The 16,687-nt window shown below is 35.7% G+C and overlaps 1 protein-coding gene across 11 annotated transcripts in view; it reads right to left on the bottom strand.

The window, feature by feature from the left end:
- Window positions 1-16,687, bottom strand: part of LOC125658411 (5-hydroxytryptamine receptor 1-like) — a 141,670-nt gene that overhangs the window by 57,508 nt on the left and 67,475 nt on the right. The window contains exon 1 of one of the 11 annotated variants that reach the window (XM_048889666.2): window positions 12,041-12,137. The exons of 8 other annotated variants lie outside the window; for them this stretch is intronic. The gene's annotated coding sequence lies outside the window, so the exon portion shown is untranslated. Of the gene's footprint in view, window positions 1-2,605; window positions 2,766-4,083; window positions 4,223-12,040; window positions 12,138-16,687 lie in introns of those variants that run through there. 2 more of the 11 variants (XM_048889662.2, XM_048889665.2) reach the window with 2 other exon arrangements.

The raw sequence follows: 16,687 nt of genomic DNA, 5'->3' as shown, positions 1-16,687 counted from the left end.
AGAGTATTTGGTCAGAGATCGATTTCGAATTTCCGGAAGACTTCATCTTTAGGATATTGACTTTAGTATGCAATGATAATAGGAATTAGGAATCAAGAACAAGAAAAAAACTAGCAAACTCAATTAAAAGATAATAATTTGATTGGTAATTGTTAAATATCTACATAAATATGCATACAATTGCCGTGAATTTTGTATTGTCAGGTGTACGAATAGATTTATGATATGTCGAACGTTTTTGTTTCAAGATGAGGTTCCAGTGCTTCCCTTTTTCTACCTGATATTTTATAAATCTGGTTTATGATGTTAAAGCCTTGGTCGGAATAATCAATCCCGGTCTGCTATTTAGTTTAACTATTTATGGAACATTATTGTTTCATTTATATTCAAGACCCAAACACCCTTTAATAACGCTTCTACAGCACAGTCATCGTATATCTGATACAGTATCTTGGGAAATCTATTTTCTCTTTAAAACTGAAATTTCACTTTGCCATTTGATAAGGGTTTTTGCATACATGAAAAATAAATGGTTTCTTGAAAATTTGTCTCCTGGTGTACTGTATATGTAAAATCAATAATTGACGAATTACAGGTTTTTCGTGGTGCATGTGATGACGTATTCTTAAATAGTTCCCTTGGTCATAGCGGTGCAAAAGATGTTCCTCTTCAACCTTATGATCCATAAAACATACGAGATTGATCACTGTTATCTTCCCCTTTCATTTGGAAAATGAGCATCGATTACAATTTCAATATATAAGCATACCAGTTTAGACGGCATTTGCTATGTTTTCCTCTTCCATTTTTTTGACTTAGGTCTAAGTTGATTTCACTAATACATTTACGTTCTTACCATGGTCAGTATGATTTATCAATTAATGCGATATCAAATTTTAATAAAAGTCGAACACCAATAGAATATACTTTGAACTGTTCTACATCCAAGCTTTATAACACACAGCTAGAACGTTGCCATGTTTGCATTGCATGTCTATGTTGAATGAGAAATCACTTCATCCGGCCCATATCAAGCAAAAATGTTCAATAATACTACATAAAGTAATTCTACATATGAAGCAAAACTGTACTTATAGAAATGCAAATTAAACCTTAGGCTGATAGAATCGAATAGAAATAGTTCGGATTATACCACCACATGAACTGTAAAAACTCCGACATGTTAATCAATGAATTGTCATATGACAGGAAACCAGCCGTCGTTATCTTTTAACATAACAGGACAGGTACATTAAAAACACATCTATTGCCTCGTATGCTGAAGGGTTCTAAAGCTTTTAACATCAGAGAGGGGAGTTGTGAAAGTGTGTGGGTGAGGTGAAACTCACCCCTGTCACCCCCATCTACTCCTTTGTATGGAAATTATATATACCATTCAATTACGTAACGAAGGTAAAGAAATTCTAGTCATTACAAATATTGAATCAAATCAAAACCATTTAATCCAGAAAAGAAATTGCACAGCAATCTAAGAACACGTTAAACAACCGACTAAGAAGAAGACGTATTGAAATAAATATAGTATTGAATAAAAACATCTTCAGGGTTGGACGATGTTAAATGTGTTCTGTAATTTGGATCGTGTTAATGTTTTCTGAACTCTTCACGTTCTTGCGTCAACTGATTAAGATGCGATAACTTGTAAAAATTCAAGCACAGATTAATCAGAGGAAATCTTTCTCCAAGACTACTTGGATAGATCCTACAGGAATAGCGGAACAACCAGGAATGGGTAAATGATAAATTGGGTAATTCTAATTCCATATGTCAGGAAAAACAGACTTTATGTTCCTTTTAAATACAAGCTTGATTTCACTTGAAATTTATTGCCACATTAGATATTTTTAATCTCCACAGCACGGGAAGTCTTATGGAAAATTGAACGCTGTGCGGAAGGTTAAAGGAAGTGAGAATATTTTCCAGCTAAAAGCAAAAATTATCATTAAATAACTGTAAATTCATTCATTATTGGGATGAAAAATATCATAGAAATGTAAGTATCTACCCTAAAGTGCCCCACTTCGAATGTAAACGAGTAATACATGTACATCGTCGTGGACCAATGATGAAAACGAACATTAATTTTTATTTGAAAATAATAATAGCTGTATGATTTCGTGAAAAGCTGACTTTCCAGTCTAACCTTTCTTACGTACGAACAATATATGCTCTATAGGTTATACACGTATAACCAGGTAACACAGTCATTACCCCGCCCAAATCACATAATAACGACTGGGTGACATTAAGAAAGCCCCAATCAATCAAGGTAATAGAAAAGAAGCTGGAAGTATCCAAGTTCACCTGGGGTCAACTAGATGTCACGAAAAAATATTCCTGTACTCAGGAGATGGGTGTTTTGCATATACAGAACTTCCTACATGTGCATGTAGTTGCATGTTCAAAACGAACCTCGAAGTTTTGTTAAAACACTCGATCGGAAAGAGAAATATTTCTATATATCGAAGAAAACAGCATGTCGAAAGACAGGTGTTCCTCAACAATTCATATAGTCTTGTAAGAATTGAAATGTCATATTATTTATATCATTACATATTATTACACCTATTTCATGTTTACTTACCTTCTACAGCTTAATCGGATGTCTTTAAAATATTTTCAAAATGAAATATTTGTCGGCACCTGATTATATGTATCAAACACGCAGTAAGCAAGACAAATTGCTTTTTTAGCTCCTTGAACTTTAAAGCGATGCTCTCCATTCAACGTGATGTCGTCTTTGAATAAGCTGTGAATGATTATGTCTTTTGAAAGCAAATAAAATATGAATCGGCAAAGTGGTTTAAGGTTTTACTTTTTTTGATTGACAACTCTATTAACCGTCTATTATGGTCGACAAGACACTTGAAATTGAACAGCTAGATCAATTTCAACATAAGATTTTTTTTTAGCCTTTAATTCAACATCAGCATTTACTTATTAACAAAACTCTATCAATTTCTTAAAATACAGCAAAAACTTTATTTTTTCCTAATATTTGAGGGGGGTTTTCTGATTGACAAATTTTTGACTACATTTTAAAGAAATAAAATGACCGATGAATCATTGGTATAGATAGTTTTCACACTTGCTCTTAGTAGTCCAAGAGTGGTTGTGGTTCTTAATGCACTGAACAACACCAAAAGCTTCCATTTCATATGGTTAATAATATCGCTGATCTATTTTTATCCACCATAGTGAAATACAATGCTGTGTGCATTTAAATACACACAGTCAGTGACATGCATTGAAAAGTTGTAAAAAAAAATTAATGAAAATGTACTAAGTGGTATATTGGAATCACGACGGGGTGTATTAGCACAATTTACACCACTGTTTGATCCAAATTGAATTCCGTGAACATACATCACAGTACTTTACCCCTGCATGCTAAAACGAGTTTATAAAGATCCAACTGATATCATTGTCTGATGATGTATTTCAGGACAATTTTTTCCCCTATCTGCCCCCTCGTAGATTCGGTGTCCTGCTAAGAAAAGACATAACTACTTGAATACAATAAGATAGAATTTCACAAAATTATCGCTGTCGCAAGGACTCTACATAATGTCTGTAATGCATCATCTATATTTAGAGTCGACCTTGGCTTTTAGCAATGACTCCCATGTTTGTACTAATTAGGGGTCTGGATCTCCCAATGATATCCTTTAAATGTTTCAAATAGGCCAGTAACCGACAAATTATCACGCGAGAACTCCCGTGAGACAATCACCAAAATCTATACTACAACAACTTCTAACTTTGTCATACACGTTTAGGACCCACACATGTTTATTTTTTCATCTGAAGTAAGTGAAAAGAATTGAGTGTTGCATTTGAAAGTAAGAGTAGCCATATAATCCCCCAAATAAGATAGTTTCGCTTTTTAATATACATGCATTCTGTACTTTCGATTTTGTCGTTTTGCTATACAGAAATCCTAGGGTGGACAATGTCCAAACAGAATCTCAAGTGATACCCATTGTTAATAAACACAACAAAAGGGTCATTTCAAATGCGAAAAAAACAACAACCAAATCTTTTGTTACGACTCAGTCCTACCTTTTCCTGTCAAATTCAATTATCGGCAACTACACTGTATATCCAGAAAAAATAAAAACCAACATGTCCTTAGAATTAGATAATAACAGACTAACATTATCATGCTTAAAGTACGACATGCGCAGAGCCGTTCCGGACCACCGGTAACCTGTTACATCGGACCGTGTCTAAATTTGCGCCCATTGTCTTTAGACCTAAATTAACGCTATACCCGACCATCTGATCCCACTGATACGGTACTGTTTCAATAATAAAAAAAAACACATCGCAGGCTCGTCTGCTTTAGACACTACATATATGAGCTCTTATTTTAATGAGAAAATACCTCTTCATTTTTACACTTTTGAAGCTAAAAATATCTAGCTCTAATCTTCAATTGGACATGATGCAGTTTAAGTTCTGTTTTTATACCACAATTATTATTGTAGTGCTAATATGCATGCTCAAGTATTAGTTGCATATGTAAGGTTTAATTCGATCATAGCTAAGTGGAGGACTTCATGTACTTTGCAACCGTATTTGAGGTACTTTATAATACATATCTAGGAACCCAATAACCTGTTTCATGAACTAACTTACGTCTTTGATATAAAATAATTTCTTAACTTAGTCTTTCGAAGGAGCATAGAAGTATATCTGCTGTACACAAAGTATCATCGGGGAATTTAAGGAGGGATGGAAATTTAGTCTTAGTTGTAAATACAAGTAACGGCAACAACAAATTTGGAAAATTTTGTTTAAACAATTTAAATGTTACAAATGAGAAATGTTTTCCTTGATAAAAAAAAAAGAAGCAAATTTAATTTTCAACAGAAGCAAGAAAGAACTCTGCAATATCAACAACAAGTGCTGACAAATTATTTCTTCTACGAGGAATAAAAAAACCATCAACCCAGAATGTTCTATTTTTATAAAGCATATTGGAGAGAAGACAGAGTCACCCGTCGGCAGATGCCTTCCAAACACCCCTAGGATGTGGTGGCCAAAAAAAGATAAGACAATCTTTGCAAATGAGCAGAACAATTATTATCACCAGCACAAGATATAGAAATAGAGAAGTAAATGGGCCTGGAAAGGAAACACGCTTCTAAAAGACGAAACCACCCTCACCTGCCTAAAGGGACATTACCCTGAAAGAGGAACAGGGTATCTAGGTTTACCAGAAGGCTAGGACGATTGTGGCAAATAAATGGAAGGATAAAAACGTAACCTATATTATTTCAATAGTGATGCATGTGTATTGATGATCTATATAGTACATTCTTAAATTTAAATACTACTTTTCGTAGAATTCTTAAGTTTATCATCGCTGTTTGAGTAGTATAGACATATCCACGAATTTAAATTCCTTCATGGGAGAGCGAAATATCACAGACAAGTCCTCATCACAAAATGAAGACTCAGTTGTCATTTGGACCAAGAAATCAAGACTCGTCATTACCAGGACCAAGAAATCAAGACTCAGTCGTCACCAGGATCAAGGAATCAAGACTCGTCATCACCAGGATCAAGGAATCAAGACTCAGTCGTCACCAGGACCAAGGAATCAAGACTCGGTCATCACCAGAACCAAGAAATCAAGACTCAGTCGTCACCAGAACCAAGAAATCAAGACTCAGTCGTCACCAGGATCAAGGAATCAAGACTCGTCATCACCAGGATCAAGGAATCAAGACTCGTCATCACCAGGATCAAGGAATCAAGACTCAGTCGTCACCAGGACCAAGGAATCAAGACTCGGTCATCACCAGAACCAAGAAATCAAGACTCAGTCGTCACCAGAACCAAGAAATCAAGACTCAGTCGTCACCAGGATCAAGGAATCAAGACTCAGTCGTCACCAGGACCATGAAATCAAGACTCGTCATCACCAGGACCAAGAAATCAAGACTCGTCATCACCAGGACCAAGAAATCAAGACTCGTCATCACCAGGACCAAAAAATCAAAACTCGTACCTCGATAACGAAATAAAACGCCGGCTCACATACCATTTAGCACAAAAATACATGTATGTGAAATACATGTAATCATAACTGTATGTGTTGGTTAATTAGACTTATAAATGTTGTATCATAGTAATCGCCCCAACAAGGGACACAATACATCGGATAGACAACAATTACATCACAACAGCAGTCGCATTTTTAAAACTCAGTAGCTGCAGACAATGCGTGAGAATGTGTTTTAAGTAAATATACATGTACAAGGAAAATGCTTTGCTGCCCAAATTAACTACTTTTGGCAATTGTGGCGCATTTTGATAGGTGTGAAATTCCGTGATTCATTAGCATTGAACCAATGGCAGTGATTCTAAATTGATTCTAATTTATGCTATCAGTATTCATAGGTTAAACCATGAAATACGTGTAACACCTGAGAATCGTGTAGATTCATTATAAAAATGCGATGTCAGAAAAATTCAGACTGTCTCTTAACTACAAAGGCTTGCCCGATTCTACATCGTATCACCACCTACGGAAATAATCCCTTTTTCCAAAACTAGATGTAGGGATAATCTATTGACGGCATTGATTTAATACTGACCAATTACTGTGTTTGAAACAAGCTAGTTACGCATTCAATATTTGAGGGGTATTAAGTTTAATTGTCCATAAAAGGATTCCCGCCATCAAACGATTTCAGACATTACAGATAATTTCTGTCATCAATAAAATATGTTCAAGCAAGCATATATGACACAATAGATGAAAAAGATTAAATGACAGTCGTCTAATAAACGATACACCTACAGTGGAATATTCCTCTTTTCACTCAAAGTCATATAAACACACACACACACACACACACACACACACACACACATATATATATATATTTAACATCCATCCTCAGGTGAATACAAATATTTGTATTCACCTGAGGATGTTAAAATCCAGAAAGCGCTAGTGTTTTAATTTATTTTGGAACTGTATATTTTCCTGCTTTTTTATTGAATTTATTTGACTGTGTGATATCAGCTCTTTCTATTTGGATTATATATATATATATATAGGGCGCGATTCGAATCGATGTTGCGTCTATCATAGGTAGTAAACATAGGGTAGATTTGAAGGTCAATTTACAGCCGGGACCGAGCTGTAGCTCTCTCGGTTAGAAAGCGAGCACTGGCTCTAAAAACGGAGAAAATCTGCGATAAATAAAAACATGTATGTTTAATATTAATCTCATATATGTTTTAGTGATTAAATATGCTTTGATTTTTATGCATGTACAACTCGCCAGGTCTTCAGTATAAAAACTTCGTAATTCTTGAGATAGAAAGATCTTAAACACATACATTTTCAAAACGAAACAGTATACGCTTATACATGTAGTACACGTCACCCGTATAACTCAATCAATCATACTTGTACATTCTTTCTGCTTTCATTTTCGAGACGGATTGATATTCCGGCGCTTTAAAATACCTGCAAAACCCTGTACGATTAAAGTACCACAGTCACCCGAAGTGGGATAGCTTGTATAGATCTTATTTACATACCCACTTCTAGAATGAAATTGTTTTTATACAGAACCAACAATCTAACCAACATATGTTAATTCCCCACCGATCACCCCCATAAGTCGTTCTGAATAGTCAGCTTCTACCTTCTATAGGCTTTTGAGATGACCACTGGGGAGATACTATTACATTTAGCATCTCCCCAGTGACCATAAATTTTACCGATTCATCGACAACACCTAAAAAGCTATATATACCAAAAACAACGAAAGATGTCATAATGGCGGAAAGGAAAGTGTACATTGTGCAACGTAACCCAGTGTACATAAAATCATATGCTAATTTTTAAAGATTTTCTTGATAGAGAGAGCAGTTATTTGAAAGTATTAGTACAATCATATAATATCCATTCTACCATGCTCACTCAGGGCCCTTCAGATGAGACCGTTAAAAAACCGATGTACCGTGTCACAGTAAGTGGTGTGACACGATAAAGATCCCTCCCTGCTCAATGGACACTAGCGCCGAGCATAGACCTAAATTTTGCAGCCCTTCACCGGCAGTGGTGACGTCTCAGTGTGAGTGAACGATTCTTGAGCTGGACATTAAGCAATTTTCAATCAATCAATCATTCATATTTGATGTAATAACGAAGAATCCCAGGACTGTTTCATGTTACATTTGTACGACTCCATCTTTACAAGTCAAGGGTTATTGATTCGTTAACTCGCACTAACCCTTGACATCAGTCGCTATATAAAAGTTGGGCTCATTAGACCATTACGCAATCCACTATAAATAAAACATCCAATAAAATCAAAGATCTTGTTATGGTGTACATGTATATGGACACAAATGACGCGATCTCATACTGCTGTACTGATAAACACGCACAATTGTAATATTTACATCACTAATTACGTTTATTGATAGTAGATCAAGTTTGGAAACCTTTTTGCTTAAGACAATATTGCTTATACGATTGAAATAACCATAACTGTAGGTATTAATACACGTGTTTTTATTTGAATCTCTCGCTTCGCGCTGTTATAAATAGAACCGCATCCTCATTGGTTCCCACTCTTTTGTGGAAAGAATCAGAACGAGCCCAACTTTTTGATAGTCACTGATGTCAAGGGTTAGTGAGAAGTTATGAATCAATAACCCTTGACCTGTGAAGATGGTACGACTCCCGAAAAACAAAACCATACAAGAATACACATACATCTCACACTAAGATTCGAAATAGGTTATCGATCAAATATACGACGGATCGACTGATCATCGTGTGTGTCTTTAGTTAGGTTTCATGGGTATCTACTTGTCATTTACAACCATGTTTAGCCACCTTAATTTGGCAAATCATTCTTAGATTTAAATGAAGAACACGTTAATAAGTTATGTGACATATAAACTGTGCCTATCCACAAAAGAAATCTATTTAATTCTCAATCGTAATTGGCATATAGCATCAATTAAATTATAGCGTCCGATTAACTTACATTCACTCAATAGACAATCGGTGTTACCTAAATGTTCTACAGAATGAGATAAAATCTTGATTGGCTAAGGATTTACAGAATGGGTTAAAACTTAGAACGTTTTTTATAGACGTAATTAGTTTAATTACAGACAAAAGCTCTCCTAGCTAAGCATGTGATACCAACGTGAAAACAGGTATCAAGCAACACTGTGACTCCACCGTCTATCTTCTATTGATATTAAATGAATCAAGCCCTAGACGCATACTTCAAGGCCCTTCATCAATGATTCAGAAGGTATTTCACTAATTAGATGATAGATTACATGAACCTCTAATGGTTTGGAAAATCTTCTTGAAAATTCAAAGTTATCATAAAACAACACTGGTATGTAATGCTTACAATTCATTGCAATGTGTTTGCTATATATAAAGCCATACAAAAAAAAATGTATACATGTACGAAATCAGACAACGCGGATAAAGGAAGGTACGTTAATAAAATCACTTTGATGAGTTTTAATTACATGTAACTAATTAATATACAAAGCTATCAACGGAAATCTAAAACTACAGAACGTTACACTGTATACCTAGCTGCAATAATGTAGCCCTCTCTGATTTTTTTTTTTTTTTTTTTTTTTTTTAGGGAGAGGGCTACAACTCCTTCGGATCTCCGTAATGGTGCAAATGCGGGAGTGATTCACTCCCGCAACATTTGCGCTCATTCTAAACATTTCCTGACTTTCTTTACGTAAATAAAATGATATTCTATGTTTCTTAGTCAATATATAAATTTACAACCTGCAACTTTAGATTTGTGAGGCTCTATTCTACCGTTTTCAACAATTTCGATAAATTCCAATTTCTCGATTCATATTTGTGCGCCATGTTTGATGTACTGAAGTTTCAACTTCCGGTTGTCAAGTCATTTGCATATGCCATATAAGGTAGTATTTACATCAATGGACAAGTATGGAGGCGAAAGCTATTTCGTCGGTATTGAAAAGGTTTGAATTTAATATCAAGTTAAAAACCGAACAGCAGAGTGTAAATTCTTTCTGCAACAATACGATTTTCCTTTCTTTGTCGAAGTGGCTCGAGTAACTACATTTTCGCGCTGATTGTCAATGTTTAGGCCTTTCATACTTATCATTTCCATTAGTGGAACTCTTCAAATTAAAGGCGCGTAAAGTCGTGCTACCGGGACAACATAATGTAAACACATTACTTAGGCATACGTAATATACATTATGGTATCGAATACATATTATAACCGACTGCAAACCACAACACTGATTAAAATTCTAAAGTCAAATTTAGGAATTGAATATTCTTACAAGAAAACTGACGGACTTATTTAACTATGTGAGGGAGAGAAGCTACTAAATTTGCCAAATCTGACCGATATAAAGCATCAATCGCAAGAAGAACTGTGAAGGGAAAAACCTATATATGCACATCCAACACAAGAACTTTTCTTGTAATTAATGGGATTAATATGTTTTTAAAGTTATTCTGTCAGACTATGAAGACATTCTATTTTATCATACAATTAGGACAGGTTCATATGGCATGGACTTTGTAATCATACACGTACACCCCCCCCCCCCCTTCAATTCCCATATTTTAGAACAAGTTATATATATTCCAAACTGCATTTTTTGTTAGACGTTTATAACACTAATTAACACAACTAATGCGTTTCCAAACTGCATCGAAGCTATTTTGAAAATTACAAAATATTGATGGACTTAGGACAGAAAACATTGTTGTTTGGATTTTTTAAAATAGGTGTGGTGGAGTTTAAAAAACATGTAACATCTTTAATAAAATAGTGTTAGAATATTTAAAAAATGCAGTTTGACCAATGGTTATTTTATTTAAAAGTACAACATATATTTTAACTCTTAAAAAAAGGGGGGGGGGGTGCTATGAACGTTTTGTTTATGTCCCAGTAATCTCGCACTTTCTCGCGAGACTTGTGCATTTTCTTACCAATGACGCACAAGAGTCATCAAAGCGCGATAACTCTAACGAGCTGGTAATGAGAAGTATTAGATCCACCTACGAGATCTCGCGATAACAAGCATGGCGGAGCAGACGAAGAATTTTGCATGCTGTACATTATATTTAATGAAAAACACCTTTATTAGACATGCCCGAGCACAAAGTTGGTACTCCTTTTGGTGTAAACAACATTTGGGACTAATACACAGAGTTTATTATCGATTATTCATAAAATTATTTTGCACCATTACGGAGATCCTATGGAATTGTAGCCCTATCCCGAAAACGTCAGAATAAAAAAAAATTGGATAGGGCTACATTATTGCAGCTATGTATACCCGATTTTCGTAACTTCAAAACGATCATATTTTATGTTTAACTGCTGTCAAATGGCTGAAATGGCAATAATAAGCCCAAATACAATCAATCATTAAGATTAATTGTTCACAGCTTGATGAAAGGTGAAGATAACGAACAGCGATCAATCTCATAACTCCTATAAGCAATACAAAATAGAGAGTTGGGCAAACACGGACCCCTGGATATACCAGAGGTGGGATCAGGTACCTAGGAGGAGTAAGCATCCCCTGTTGATATGAAAAATAATGGTTCACTCAGCATAAAACAGAAGACATATATTCTGGATAACCTCTAGTGCCCAAATTGGTAGGAGAGAGTAATGAAAAGGGTTCAGCAAAATCTGTGCTCGAAAAGATATCACGGACCTTGCCTCGAGAATTTTTTTTTCAAAAGTGACGCTATTGTGGTCAGACCATTAGCCAAATACCCCACCCCCAATGAAATGATTGTCTACGACCAGTTGTTATTTTTTCTATCGTATCCGTAACGATGTGTTTCCGCGTTCAGTATTTACATTTTCATGTAAATCAACGTGAAAATCAATATTAGAAATTTGATATACATATTTTTCTTAACTGCTTCATACATGCAGAAACTATATACAGTTTATCAAAGAAACCATGGCTGTTGTAAGAGCCTTACCTATTGCGGTTAGCACATTACTATAATCCCATGTAAGTACTGCGCCAGCATTTCAACATGACACCAGGTTCATTATCTACAGCTCATTGGAGTTACGTCTATACATATAATAGGTACAGTAAATGGGGGGAGCATAAACATAATTATATCATTGTATTACATTGCAACAATTTCTATAAAATGTAGTACATGTCTGAACGCGAACAGAACCATTGTACAGTATCTAATTGTGTGCATGCGCTTTTACGTTACGGAGAGTGGACCGATATTCTTTTGCAAATTAACTTACAAATGCAATGAAATCATTTCACTTGAACTTGCATGTACATCTCAAAGAATTTGTTATGCATTGTGCTGGGATTCATTATAAGCTGTGTGGTGTGTTTCTTTTCTTTTGGGTGGGAGTTTTTAAATAGTCAATACTCACCATGAGAACATCTTCCCGTGGGGATCCGGGTTAGAATAGGTTCTCAGAGCCCCCCCCCCCCCCCGGAGATCCGGGTTAGAATATGTCCTCAGTACCACACATCCGGGGATCCGGGTTAGAATAGGTCCTCAGTACCCCACCCCCGGGAATCCGAGTTAGAATAGGTCCTCAGTACCCCATCCCCGGAAATCCAAGTTAGAATAGGTCCTCAGTACCCCACCCCCGGGGATCAGGGTTAGAATAGGTCCTCAGTACCCCTTGCTTGTCGTAAGAGGCGACTAAATGGGGCGGTCCTTCGGATGAGACCGCAAAAACCGAGGCCCCATGTCACAGCAGGTGTGGCACGATAAAGATCCCTCCGTGCTCAATGGCCATAAGCGACGATCATACATGTAGGCCTAAATTTTGCAGCCCTTCACCGGCAATGGTGACGTCTTCATATGAGTGAAATATTAACGAGAGGGACGTTAAACAATATACAATCAACCAATAGAATGATAGAGAACACTTTGGAAAAGGGGACATAACCCACCAGTAGTTGTCATTTTTCAGTAAACCGGCTACTCCGCTATAGTGACCCTATTCTTCTGTTGGACAGATGGTCGATATTGAGAAGTTTCACGGTGTACCAAAAACTTTTAAAATGCATCACCCCATACACATTCCATATCCTAGTAAAAACACAATTTCATTCATCAAATGAATACTCCAAGTACCTAAACATAACTTTAGTTTTATCAACTCACTTGAGCTGAAGTAACTTTTCTGATCACTTTCTGTCTGGCGTCCATGTTCATAAACTCGACTTCTTCAGAACCTTTAACCAAACTTACCAAATAAATAGGTAAACGGGATTTTAAATTCTTCAAAGATATGATCACGCCCTTTTCAAAAGGCCAGATAATTCAGAAAGGGTGAAAATATTATGTTACTTTAAAAAAAAAAACTCTTCTTCAGAATCAATACACCAGAAAAGAAACTTTTGTAAAAACATCCTTAATGAGTGAGAATTCAAATTTGATCAAAGTATAGCCCCGAGGGTAGGATGGGGCTACAACAGGGATCAACTATAGCCCCGGGGGTAGGATGGGGCTACAACAGGGGATCAAAGTTTCACATAAGGATATATTGGAAACATCTTTGAGGGGGCATCAGCTGTCATTTTGTCACCAATTATTGAATTCAATGAATATTGCTCTATATGATATATTTTAGTAATAACACCAGTATTGAATTATTTCAAACATTTTTTAACCTCAAAGCAGGCACATGAATGTGTATTTTTGGTGATTAAATGATTATTGTATGCAAGACAATGTTTTTCCTTATATATTACTTCACACTTTCTTTTTTTTCCCATGGAGACTGGGGTTAAGTTGGGACTAAAATCGAGGATCAAATTTTACATAAAACATGAATATCGTGCATTTTTGTAAATCCTCTTCTCCAAAACAGCAAGGCCATGTTAGTCATGTTGATATTGAAGCATACCGCGATGTGTGGTTAAAGTTTCGTAAAATCATAACCTTAAAGGCCTATGTTGGGGTCATAATAAGGGGTCAAAAGTAATTGAATTAAAGAGGGTAAAATGAAGAACAGGACAGAGGTGACTCATGTGAGCTTTGTGGCCCATAAGCCTTTTGTTAGTATTCTCCAGTAGTGTACATTAACGAAACCCTGTTCAGACCGTATCTATGTAGACATTTTGCGTAGAATTGTGTTTACAAAAATCTATAGACTTTATGATTTTTAAGGTACATGGATAAATATATACTTGTTAATCATAATGGAGAATTAGGTACTATTTAATTACCATTAGCCGGATGGAGAAGCTAATTAAGTGAAGCTTATGTACAAAAATTAATAAACAATGACATGACCATAACATTCCTACATACAAATAGGTGAGTGGTCACGTGATCCAGTGATCACGAGCACTGACATTTACATACTGATGACAACACTATAGCAATTATTAATTAGAATTGTAACAGTATCCATTGTTCCGACTCTAGCAATTTTGATGGCATCCCAACAATCAGTTCTATAGTCTCGCTGTAGAGATGTATATTCTCTATACAAGGAACGTTTACTAAGTCTCGTAGCCTAAGGATCCAGAGCTGATAAAATGCTATGTATTCCAGACACTACGTGGCAGTACAGTGAAATTAAATACAAAAAGAATGTCCCCACATCAGAAAACAAAATTTTCTGTGTTGATTTATTGTAGGAATCAACACAGCTCAGGGATGAGGGAACCTAAAGTCATCGATGTGTAGTTGGTTGCAAAGGAAAGTTTGGAATAAAGTTAGTCTTTTTGAGGGAAGAATGGGAGTTAATGTGTTTGAAGGTCTGGGTGTGTAAAAATTTATTGAAATAACATTTACTGATGATTAATTTGTTAGATGAAGGTTTGATTAAAGACTCTGCAGAATCTTCCACATCTGCTTCTTATTTAAATTTTTTTTTTTTACTAACATAGATGCTAACGGTAAACTAACAACTCAACTTTATGACAAATTGGATAATTTCAGTTTCTCAATCGTCGACTTTCCATATTCATGTAGCAAACTAGCAACATTCCATTATCACCTGAATATGGTGTTTATGTCTCTCAACTAATTCGATACGCAAGAGCTTGTTCTGCGTATGATCTGGCCTGAAGGCTATAAAACCTTTTAAGCACGTTTGTATACTCGAACTTCGTGCTCTAAATCACACCGATTCTCAAAAGTGAAGGCTACAAAAGTTTTATAAAATCATTCGCATACTCAAATGGAGTATATACTCAAGATTTTTCGAGTATGCTTTGGAACCTCCAGGCTAGGTTTTAAATAGAGACATGCTATTGACAAACAAGTTGATGTTACATGTACAAGCGTGTCAACAGTCTCGTTTAAAGTCAGCATTTTGCAAATTCTACGGTCGTTATAACGATTTAGTTTGATAAAACAACCTATCATTAGGTTAAATGCTGTCTCACGTGTTTCCTATTATTAGGTCATTCTTTATACAATGAAATTGACTACGGATTACTCCGTTTACCCGATCAAGATATAGGGTTCACGGCGGATGTGACCGGTCAACAGGAAATGTTTACTCCTCTTATGCACCTGATCCCACCTCTGTTTCAAGTTATTCTGATACTTATGCATTTGTTTTAATGAAATTGTTTTACAAAACATTGCATATATAGATGCCTTTGGTTTAATTATTTACAGATATATTTTTCTTCTCTAACCATTATACTGCAGCATTGCATTTGAGGTCATGGTCTTGACCCCAGTCTCATGAATAATTCAACAAATACTCGACCAATAATATTAGCTTGACAAAGAATCGAGGACCAGTCAGGAATCGTTTTACTGAAGCGTATTCGGATTGTAAGTTCACAGATAATGGCGTTTAAACGAATTACAAATATCAACGTCAAAGGAGGAGCAAAGGAACATCTTAGATAATATACATCCAATATCCATTATCGTTAAAATATATTTTCTGTGTCGTTGTTACATCGCTCTTGGCCGCCGGCGCCATCTTCTTCGATTATTCTCCCGTGCTTCTCGGTAATCATTGACATGTACATAATAAATACCAAGTATGTTCCGGCTTTTATGCTAGCGAAAGCCGTCATTTGATTGGTCAAGTGTGAAAGGTGAAATAGCATGACCTTAAAACGCAGTGCTGTCAGATCCCTCCCCAGTGTAACGGTTAGATAAGATCTTATATTAATTAGACTGAGGATATACTACCACTAAATTACTGCTGCTTATTACTTTAAATAACAGTCTATATATGACAATAAATGATTAAAAACAAGAGGCTCATGGGCCACATCACTGACCTTAGTCATCTTGGTCCATATTTAAAGATTTTCCCTATATATTCACACATATAACTTTGAACCCTATTGTGGCTCCAACCTACCCCCGAAGACCATGATTTTTACAAACTTGAATCTGCACAATGTCAGGAAGCTTTCTTGTAAATGTAAATTTCTTTGGCCCAATGGTTCTTGAGAAGAGAAGAATTTTTTTTAAGATTCTCCCTATATATTAGTATTTCTTAAAAATTTGATCCCCTTTTGTGGCCCCATCCTACCGCCGGGGGGCATAATTTTAACAAACGTGAATCTGCACTATGTCAGGAAGAATTCATGAAAATGTAAACTTTTCTGGACCAGTGATACTTCATAAGATTTTTAATGATTTTCCCTATTT

Source organism: Ostrea edulis, chromosome 9 (genome assembly GCF_947568905.1).
Source record: "Ostrea edulis chromosome 9, xbOstEdul1.1, whole genome shotgun sequence".
In the NCBI taxonomy this organism is placed as follows: domain Eukaryota; kingdom Metazoa; phylum Mollusca; class Bivalvia; order Ostreida; family Ostreidae; genus Ostrea; species Ostrea edulis.
Note: the sequence above shows the minus strand (reverse complement) of the source record. Positions and strands in the feature narration are given on the sequence as shown.